The 8,674-nt window shown below is 42.3% G+C and overlaps 1 long non-coding RNA gene across 1 annotated transcript in view; it reads right to left on the bottom strand.

Annotated features, from left to right (window-relative positions):
* The window catches only part of LOC141771234 (uncharacterized), a 174,379-nt gene that overhangs the window by 131,223 nt on the left and 34,482 nt on the right, over nucleotides 1–8,674 (bottom strand). The gene's annotated exons all lie outside the window — the stretch shown is intronic.

Here is an 8,674-nt window from a genome sequence, read left to right as displayed (position 1 = left end):
TTGTTTCCTGGTGGTATTTTGGTATAAAGCATGTGACCTGAAGAATACATATATATGTGTATATGCTATGTATAAATGACTGAACATTTTTCAATAGGTGTCTCTTATATTAATTCACCACTAGATGGCGTATTAGCTCCACAAACTTCATTCAAATTACCCATCTGCTGCCATCATTTATCCACTTTGTCAACAGTGCTGCAGGAGCAGAACACAGTCAGTACATTTATATAAATGTAAAAACCTTGAGCGCCTATTCCCCCACCACCAGACAAGTCATGTGTCATCATCATTAGGAACATAATACAACGCTGACAAGATATCAATTGTACAGCTCATTTTCAGAAGTGCCTCGGCGTGCTCGCACCGCTCTTTTTCCTTTCAGAATCCTCCGAATCAGGAGAGTATTGACTGGAAAAATGCAATAACAACAGTGAGTCGGGTAAATTACATTTGCAGTATATGGATGTTATATTTGTCCTGGCAGTAGACGGCTATTTTCTAGTGAATAAATGGGTACACAATTGATGCTGTAGACAGATTACAAATGTCATCTGCTGGGGCAAGAGTTTTCATTTTGTTACGCTATGAAGGCAGACGAGACAGACTCCTTTAGGAAGTTGGGAGATTTGTTGATTGTATGAATTTAAGGAGTTTATAATGAAGATTTTCCTTTTTTAACAATAGTGTAAAGTACATTTCATGGATTCACTTAAAGGAACAGTGTGTAACATTTCGGAGGATCTATTAGCAGAAATTAAATATAATGTTCATAACTAGTGTATAATCACCTGGAACTAAGAATCGTTTGTGTTTTCATTAGCTTAGAATGAGCCCTTCATATCTACATAGGGAGCGGGTCCTCTTCACGGAGTCCACAATGTTGCTCCGCCATGTTTCCACTGAAGTCCAGTCAGACTTCCTTTGCTCCTAAAGTAGTGTTATTATGGTGAAGATGGCCTCTGAGCGAGGTAAACGGCATTACCACGGTTTACACTCGGCGGTTCACGTTACCGCAGTCTTGGAAAGGTAAGAGTGAGCGAAGGGTTACTCAGTTGGTTGCAATCTGCAACCACACCGCTAGATGCCGCCAAATCCTACACACTGTACCTTTTAATTTTATTGTTTGACAGGAGTGACACTTAAATCGTGTCAAGTATGAAAATATTTGATCTTCAAGACTAGAGCTGCAATGATGAATCGATTAGTTGTCAACTATTAAATGAATCACCAACTATTTTTTATAATCGATTCATTGTTTTGAGTAATTTTTTAAGAAAAAAACTAATCTAAATTCTCTGATTTCAGCTTCTTAAATGTGAATATTTTCTCTTTTTCTTTACTCCTCTATGACAAAACAAGACATTAGAGGATGTCATCTTGGGCTTTGGGAAACTGATCAACATTTTTCGAAATTTTCTGGCATTTTATAGATCAAACAACTAATCCATTAATCGAGAAAATAATTGACAGATTAATCGACAATGAAAATAATCATTAGTTCTAGCCCTAGCCAAGACCAGTGACTTCACTTTCCCTTCTGTTGCTGAGTCACTCTAAACTTCAGTTCACATCTCAATCCCAAAGTTGAGGCAAAGCGCCTAAATCGATGCAAATTTATTCCCAAACTTTCCCCGGTCACATCCAGATCGTCTCCCGGGCCATTCCCCATGTTATACCATGACGTCAGGGTTGTTAATGATAGGAGCTAACCTTACCCGGCCGACTCGATTCCTCCCCCTTTTGTGCTGCCCTCTGCTAACCAACGCCTTGAGCTACAGGCCGTGACACCCCTCTGCCACCCACGCCTCTGATGTCATCCCGCCAGACCGAGGTGGAGCAGCAATTTCCTCCCGCCGCAACTCGCTCAATCTTTGATGTTGTTACGCTGCCTCCGGCTGTGGCTTATACACACCGGTGTCTCTCAGAGTGTGTGTGTGTGTGTGTGTGTGAGGAGAAGGGTAAAGACACATCAAGGTGAATGTATTGGATGTGTGTGTGCATGGTTCAATGTGTACGTCAGCGTGTTTGTCTGGCCCCAGAACAATGTCCACTTGACCCAGTCTGGCTACAAAATCCTGTGTATAGATTTCCAAACACACCCAGGTTGTCCAGCTTCAACAGCAACACTGTGTGTGTGTGTGTGTGTATTTGGAGAGATGATGGAACACAGATGACTGACAGCTCAGACAGTAGGAGGGAAGCATTGTGGTCGATGCTGAGAAGAAACAAAGATGGAATAGAGGGCGAGGTTGCGGTCACGGTTCGACATTAACCTCGTGGAATAAGCCCCGGACTCTCCTCTCTCCAAAACCACAGTTACAGCCGCCGGTCAGAGGAGTTAAAGACAGAGATTAGATTTCATGTTGTGAAGAGGGTTCGGAGGAGGAACAGCAGCTAACCAGACTCGGGGTGAAAGAAGCCAAGTGTTGACCAGAGGGAGCAGCTCGGGTTCAGGCTAATGCCTCCACTAACATGACTCCAGCTTCCCACGGTGGGCTCTCCTAGCTCCATTCCACTATAATTCATAAGAAATGAGTCAGTTAGAGTGTGTGTGAGAGTGACATATTATATAGGCTTCTCTCTCAGCACTATTATCTTCCCATACACAGTGCAGACGGTTAGATGACTCAACATTATCCAGCAGCAACATTGGCATCCCTTGCATAAATCTCATCTAATAGACTATTTGTTTGAATCTATGATATTATACTGACGCCACCTGCATGAAGACTTTTTAAAGAAATACATCCGTGTGGTAAATAAGAAGCTACAGCCAGGACATGGTTAGTTTAGCTTAGCTTTGCTTAGCACAGAGAGTGAAAACTAACAGCTAGCCTGGCTCTGTCAATTAGTAACACAATCCACACAGCAGCACCTCTAAAGCTCGCCAACAGCGTTGCCAGATCACATAGATGACAGTTTCCAGCCCAATCACAACTTAAAATCTGCCCAATTGAAAAAAGAAAAAACAGCCCAAATATTAACCTTGAACCAGAAACCTGTGTAAAATCATATTTGCATCAAATAACCAAAGATAAAATGTTAGATAATCCGGCTATCACAACCCAAACAGAGCGCAGTCAGACATCCAAATATATACATATTCCAAGGTCAATGTCAATGATGACATCAAAGTAGGTAGGTCCTCCGTTATCCCCAACGATGATTGAATACAACTCACGTCAATCAAACATCTCTCAAATGAGTTAATAATATGAACGAGTGGACATAACGAAGTTTACTGTTTTTGACCATAAAATGACAGCTTGTTATTGTTTTCATAATATTTCCAAAGACCAGCCAAATGTTGATAAAAGCAGCCCAAATTTCATCTTCCAGCCCAATGCTATTTTTTTGTCCAGTCCAACTTAATTGAAAGCGGCCCAATTGGGCAAAAACCTGCCCAATCTGGCAACACTGCTCACCAATTAACACATTATACTGTTTGTTGTTGCATTGCTAACTCTTTAGCCAAGAGATAGTCCAGCACGTAACCCCATTAAAACCACAACTTTGTCACTTTTACACTTACAGATTAAACAAACAAGATATAACATGTTGGTTAATTAGCTTTAAAAGGTGCTTACAGGTGCATTTGTTACTTTGGGACAGCGTGAGGTTAACTGTTTACCCCCGTTTCCAGTCTTTAAGCTGAGCTAAGCTAACCTGCTGCTGACTGTAGCTTCATATTTCAGCATACAGACATGAGTAGTATTGATTTTCTCAAACTCTTGGTGAGAACTATTGCTTTAAAGCTTCATATAAACTACAATAAGAAAAAAATCTGCAGTATTTTACCAAGTTTGAAAGCTGGTCAAACACCCAGAAACCTGCCGAGCTGGATAAAGTGATATTCTTAACACATAAGGAGACATTTTTGGGAGGTGAAGTGAGAGAAGAGATGTGTGAGAAAGACACAGACCAAAAAAGTGTGTGTGTGTCAGCTAAAAGGTCAGCTAATTGGGGTCTGCAGTGTGTGTGTGTGTCCGTCTGTCAGTGTCTAGACTGCGCTACCAGTGTTTTTCTCAGATGTTCGGCTTTATTAAGCCCTTTACTGGAGCAAACAGCCCGGCTACCGTGCATGTACGTGTCTCCATGTGAGTGTGCTCGTCCAGTCTGAATGCTGGTTGTGTTTGATGCTCCTGTGTGGATGCACTTACCTGTGATTTATTGGTATGGGGAGCGAGTTCTCGTTAGCTAAAATAATCAGGATTTATGAGTCTCTCTGTGCTGTAAGTGACGGGCCAGAGGCTTCGCCCCACACACAGACGCGCACACAGCCGGGCTAATTGAGTTTGCTTATTACTGTCTCATTCCTCTATCAAGGCCTCGTTCAGTCGCTCATCCATCACAACACACAGAAACACACTCAATAAAAAACAGTTGGTGCATTTTCTTCTTTCTGCACACAGTCTTTGAACTCTTTCTTAAGATGTGTCTGGCTCAGTGGGCAACCTGAAAAGTGAAGCAGAAGTGCCTTAAACTTGCATTCTGTCTAACAGCCAGCAGGGGGCGACTTCTCACTTGATTTACTACCTCAGTAAACATTGTAAACATGAGTTTATGGTCTCAATCGCTAGTTTCAAGTCTTCTTCAATACAGCATGATGTTCATTTAGTAAATTATGGTCCCATTTAGAGTCAAATAGACCATAAAGCAGGGGATGCTTTAGGGCGGGACTACCTTGTGATTGACAGGTCGCTACCACGACGTTGTCCGATCTGGGAGTGTTTGCGTCTTACAACTTTAACCCACAGTGTGTTTTCAGTTCATGAGAGTTCATGGTCACATTTTGGTCGCATAAAAACGTCTTATTCAGCGTTCGGTTGTACTTAGCTTCACCCTCTCGTGTCACTTCTGGTTGCAAAAACAAAAAGATGGCGACGACCAAAATGCCGAACTTGAGGCTTCAAAACGGCAGTCCACTTACCAATGGGTGACGTCACGGTGACTACGTCCACTTCTATACTGTCTATGGTCTGGCTGCCATTATTTTTAAGTGTGTGTCACTCTGGTTACCATATACCAGCATGCACACACACCCTGATGTCCACACTGTCGTCTCTTGCCCGTCTTCGGTGATATTTGTGTCTTTATCATCCTCGCTCGCCCGTCTTCTATCTTTAGATGTTGCACACTCTGAATGTCTGAGTGTGTCTCTAGCAGGGATCGGGAGTGTGTGTACGTGTGTGTACGTGTGTGTAAAACACCCCCTTGAATGCAAATGGCGAAGGACCCTCCCCTCCCCACATCACTCTAGAGGGAAAAACAGAAAGAGAGGGAAAACGAGACGGACAGACGGACGGAACAGACGTACATACCAAACACAGCGGAGTGATAGAGATGCATATAAATGTACAGCAAGTCAACGGCGGGGTAGTGAGAGATGGAGTGAAGGGGGAGGAGGAGGGGGGGAGAGCATTTGGTAAGTGGGTCAGGCCTGTCTGCCATCCCAAGCACATCCACACAGTGTTCAGCCCCCAGAGAGAGACCCAGACTGTACAACATGCTGAGAGGAGAGACGACAGGAGGAGAGACGAGAGGAAAATGTGATGAAGTAGAAGGTTGCAGATGGATCTCAGGAAAGAGGAAGGAAGAAGGCAAGAGAGACAGATGTGGTGGCTCTGATCTGAGAGGGTCAGTTCAGTCAAATCACACCAAAAAACACGTTGTCGCTGACATCTAGTGGTGTGTAGCCATGGTGATAGTTTGGGGTTTATCTGCCATGATTTTGAGATGTCAATGCCACCAACCCAATGCAGTGTGGCATCATATTTTTGGAGATACTTTCTATCAAAAAATACATTTGGTGTTTTCAAAGTATTTTTTTTGAATGATTTGACAAATGAGAACCCAAGGGTCAGAGATGATATGGATAGATACAACAAGTACTACAGTTGCCTCATTGTACTTGTCAATACGTTACAACATCACCTACTGGTATGGGATACTCAATAGTGTGTTTACAATGAGTCTCGAGACTTGGACTCCAATCAGACTCCTTAAAGATTTGACTTTACTTGAGACTTGGTATCATATATTTCATTAAATTGCCAGCATTCAGAGATCTAAATAATAACAAATGACGAGAAATTTGCCCTGAAGACTTTGGACTTGACTCAAAACTTGCTTTCATAAGACTTGAGACCTGATGTGAAGTGTCGAACACACACCGTAATTTTTGTATTGCATTGCATTGTGTGATTGTTAGCCATGGACACTACTTTTTTCATTCCCTTGTTGAATTTTTGAGGGCACTACATACAGACACTCAGAATTCTGAGACTTCGGCGTCTCACTCTCAATAGTTAGTTATTTTGTCTTTCACTTTACATATGGTATTTGTACTGCATATGTGGGAAGTAGAGGTGACGCGGAAGCTACAGCACCCCCGCCCCCAGGTGGCTGAGGTAGTCTATATTTGTCATTTTACATCCCATCTCTCCCAGTCCCTGTCACCCACAGCATCTTTATTTAATAACTGCGAGCAGCATGAGCTATACTTTAATATCCTACAATATTACAATACAGTGTCCCATAGTATTTTGTCTGTGTTGATCTGTTGCGGCAGGATTTAATCAGCCTCTCCAGCGTGAACTAAATACTTAGTTCAAATGCAGTTTTCAACTAATAGCAGCACTTTAGAAGTGTGGCAATGTCATGAGTGACGACTCATGATTACTAAAGTACATATCTTAATTATACCGTATTCATATTTTTGGGCTGACAATGTCATATGGACCACATACCTCTCTGTTCTGCTGATAAATTTTGCATTCAAATGTGTGATTATTAAGAATTAATTGAACTGCTACACTTAAAGCAGTAGTTCCCCCTTAGGGGGGGGCACCAAAGATCACTGGGGGTGCAGCAGGATATGTCTGCTCTGAGGTTGTCAAAATTAGATTTGCTCATGCATAACTAAAATCATAATAACACACTTACTGGATAATTTATACAACAATTTGTAAATAAATTAATTAAAAAAAAAATATGTTTTTGCTATTTAGTAGCAAAATCTAACAAAGTATTCTGCTTCAATCCATATTTGTTGGCATTTAGCCTTTCAAAAACAACATGTTTTTACTGCGGGCAAAAGCTGATTTTCTCCCACTTGCCGCACACCTGTGGCCTTCACCTGTATTAACGGGGTGGTTTAGCAGCAATCTAACAACACCTTGAAATGAAATTTATTTACAATAACAAAAAAATCTATTTAGTTTCTAACATTATTATAATAAATTAATTAAGTCGTTACCAAAAAAAGACCATATTATGTATCTGCATTTGTGAATCCGTCAAGACGTCATCACTTTATTTATGTTGACGAAACAAGTTCTATTCATTAAAGACAGTTGATTTAATAAAAAAACAAACAAAAAAAATTTAATACACTGAATCACTTTATTCAAATTGAGGATTTTGTTCGAGGATTTGTATTTTTCTTTAAGATGAGGACGTCAGGGGGGCTTCAAGGGAAAATAGGTTGGGAACCACTGACCTACAGCATCCACACAATATTCCCATAGTGACTTACAGTAAACATCCATCTGAACTTTATGTTGTATGATTAATATAGGTCCTTTTCATCATGCTTTTATTAGAGAACTTTCTGAGTGACAGGTGTTACAGGCAGAGGGTAGTTGGGTTTGACCTTTGACAGAAGTCCTGCATTAGACTCTGACCCGCGATGCCGAATGTGCTCCGGCCCTGCAGACCACTCATTTTTTATGGTACGCTGCAGCTTGATGAAAGGACACGGTGGGTTTGTTTGCTGGACTGGAACTGCATCAAAGAAAAAGGAGAGAAGAAAGGAGAACAAGCCGGGCTGTCACTGAAGTGAGAACTGCTCCGTGGCTGCTCGGCTTGAACAGATGAAAGGGTTAATCTCATTTGACAACACACAACAATGAGTAATGACTCCAAAGCCTCTCGCACCCTCTTTCACTCGCAACTTTTTTCTCCGAAAGCATGGCCTTATTTGCCGTACAGCCTCTGCTACACTTTGCCTTGTTTGCCTCCATTGTATGCGCAGCAGCCTGCTGCTCGCCGTCTGTGTGTGCCTAGGTAAACACGTTTTGGGAATAGCATCTAATCCATCATGGGGCGTCACGCTGAAATGTTTCTCCCCCGGGGCCCTGCAGCGCTGCGGTATCAGGTGGAAGGGTTCCACTTCCTGTCTTTGTGGGCAGGTTCCTGGCCGAGGGGGACAATCTCTCAATTGGCCCCCGGTGGTTTTGAGCATACAACCCTTGGGCGACACTACCTGTTCCACCACAGCCCCGGACGGCGCCACACTGGGCACTGTGGAAGGGTGGGTGTTGATGTTAGTATGCATCATGTGTTTATGAGTAATAGGGAAGCTGATTTCTGTAGCTGAGAATAGGACTTCAACAGTTTCACCAACATTATTTGCAGTCCTGCTAGTATCAAAGAAGTGGACGTAGTCACCGAGACGCCACCCATTGGTTTGTGGACTGCCGTTTTGAAGACTTGAGTTCGGCATTTTGGCCGTCACCATCTTGGTTTTTGGGACACTGTATTGTAATTTTGCAGGATATTAAAGCATAGTTCATGCTGCTTACACTAATTAGATAAAGAAGATACCATGAGTGACAGGGACCGGGAGAGATGGGATGTAAAATTATAAATATAGACTACTCAGCCACCT

Source organism: Sebastes fasciatus, chromosome 7, assembly GCF_043250625.1.
Source record: "Sebastes fasciatus isolate fSebFas1 chromosome 7, fSebFas1.pri, whole genome shotgun sequence".
NCBI lineage: Eukaryota > Metazoa > Chordata > Actinopteri > Perciformes > Sebastidae > Sebastes > Sebastes fasciatus.
Note: the sequence above shows the minus strand (reverse complement) of the source record. Positions and strands in the feature narration are given on the sequence as shown.